Source organism: Sinocyclocheilus rhinocerous, unplaced genomic scaffold (assembly GCF_001515625.1).
Source record: "Sinocyclocheilus rhinocerous isolate Xijiao unplaced genomic scaffold, SAMN03320098_v1.1 scaffold1938, whole genome shotgun sequence".
NCBI lineage: Eukaryota > Metazoa > Chordata > Actinopteri > Cypriniformes > Cyprinidae > Sinocyclocheilus > Sinocyclocheilus rhinocerous.
This window is the reverse complement of record NW_015629065.1, coordinates 1461732-1463972: the sequence shown is the minus strand read 5'-3', so window position 1 is coordinate 1463972 and position 2241 is coordinate 1461732. Positions and strand designations below refer to the sequence as shown.

The window sequence follows — 2241 nt, the reverse complement described above, 5'->3', positions numbered from 1 at the left end:
CCTGCATTTATTTGATCCAAAATACAGCAAAAACAGTAACATTTTGAAGTATTTTTACTATTTAAAATAACTGTTTTCTATTTGAAAATATTCCTGTGCTTTCAAAGCTATATTTTTTAGCATCATTACTCCAGTCACACGATCCTTCAGAAATCATTCTAATATTCTGATTTGCTGCTCAAAAATCATTTTGTATTATGTTGAAAACAGCGGAGTAGAATTTTAATCAAATCAGCTCCGCTCATGAACGCTTCTTTATCAGATCAAATGAAAATGCCATCGAAACTTTTCTGAAGACAGTCGGTTCTCTTCACAGATACATTTATATAAAACACCCGCGACATTTTTTGATTTTGAAACGTGCAGTGCTCATGTTTATTCAACGAAGTCAAACGCCACAAATAAATCAATGTATGGGAAACACTGGTAATGTATATCGTAATATCGGAAATGTGTTTTAAAATCATATCACCGTTATTGAAAAAAATATATTGCGATACATATTGATATTGAATTATTGTCACACCCCTAGTGTCAATAAGCGGTGATATAGCTCATCATTTTCCAAGTGTATGATACAGCTTTCATTCTTCAGGTCAACCATATATTCATGAAAAAAAATTAGTTTGAATAAGGAAAGCAATAACTTTGCTATAGTATCCTCTCAAATGTTAAAGTTGCCACAGTCATTGCATGCTTTGCATGTGATGGCCCATCCACGGAAAAAATTTCAGGCTCAGGATTTTTTTTTGCTTTAACCCCTGTAAATAATAATACATATTAAATTAATGTAATAGGCTTAGAAAACTCCCTTATAAAGTTAAATCAATCGCCCCGGAAATCAATATAAGAAAGAAAATGTCACCCCTAAATGGAAAGGTTAATTTCAGTCACTCCTCATAGGTTTAGGATTACTTTTAAGTTTTTATCCTAGCTTTACTGAATCTCACAATGTGTTCTCAATTTTGGTGTTATAGAAATGGCCACGCTATATGTCACAGGGCAAAAATTATATTATAAATTATATTAAATTATATTGTATGTGTTGCATTATATCATATATGAATTGTATGCGTTGCTGTTTTTGACTGTTACATTAAGAAAACGGCAAATATAAATGAGAAAAGTGAAAGTAGTTTTAAACGCCGTGCATTCACACCACTAGAGGGCAAAACATCACTACTAGCACCATGTGTCAGGATGGCCGAGCGGTCTAAGGCGCTGCGTTCAGGTCGCAGTCTCCCCTGGAGGCGTGGGTTCGAATCCCACTTCTGACAACAATGCATTTTTTCCCCAGTAGGTGAACAGCTGACGCGTTACGCACTCAGCATAGAGACCAAAGGCCGTTTCATACCTCATGGAGAGTATAGTACCGAAACAGCAAAAATACATGACATGAAAGTTTTACATCTGGTCGCTGCAGACAAGTGGCCAAAGATGAACTGAGTCAACGACTGCATAGCTGAGATTGTGAGTTGAAAAAACGATATTGCACTTTCCATTCTTTGGCATATGTTGTATATTTAACGTAAGTGTTTTATATTTTGTAGCTTCATGAAAATGATTTATTTCTCCCTTCATAATACTCTCACACCCACCTTTCTTTTGAGTTTCTTCAAAAAAAAACAAAATAATGCCAGATATCCAGTATTTGAGAAAAACTGAGACTGTAGGTATTGGTTGATAAAATGAAACTAACCAGGTTCGGCATGTACTATGAATTATGGTCATTATTTTTCATACAACTAGGATATTATGCGAATGGTTGCATGCTTGTACAGGGTTTGTGTAGAGGTAGATGTAGTGCTCATACTAAGCATTAAGGGTGCTTTCACACCTGGCCCGTTGTTTCGGAACCTGGCGTGATTCCCCCCTTAGCTCGGTTCGTTTGGGCATATGTGAACATGGCAATCATGCTCGGATCCATGTTTTGCTAATACTTCAAAATGAACTTGTGAATGTCTGTGGGTGAGCACGTCTTCGCTATTCAAAAGCCAGCCAGCCAAAAAACAGCCAGCATCAGCGAAATTTAGCCAGCGAGTCATTTAAATCACTTTTAATTTTTTTTAATCAATACAGTGGAAGTAAATGGTTACCGTAAACGGTTTTCTTACCAATATTCTTCAGAATGGCTTCATTTGTGATCAACAGAAGAAACTAGGGATGCACCGATACTACTTTTTCCAGTACTCGCCCGATACCGATACTTTTATTTTTGGTACTTGCCGATACCGAGTACCG

At 36.4% G+C, this 2241-nt stretch overlaps 1 non-coding gene across 1 annotated transcript; it reads left to right on the top strand.

Annotated features, from left to right (window-relative positions):
- The first annotated feature begins 1194 nt into the window (after nucleotides 1-1194).
- Nucleotides 1195-1277, top strand: trnal-cag (transfer RNA leucine (anticodon CAG)). The gene has a single exon. It is a non-coding gene; the product is annotated as a tRNA-Leu (tRNA).
- The last annotated feature ends 964 nt before the right edge of the window (nucleotides 1278-2241 follow it).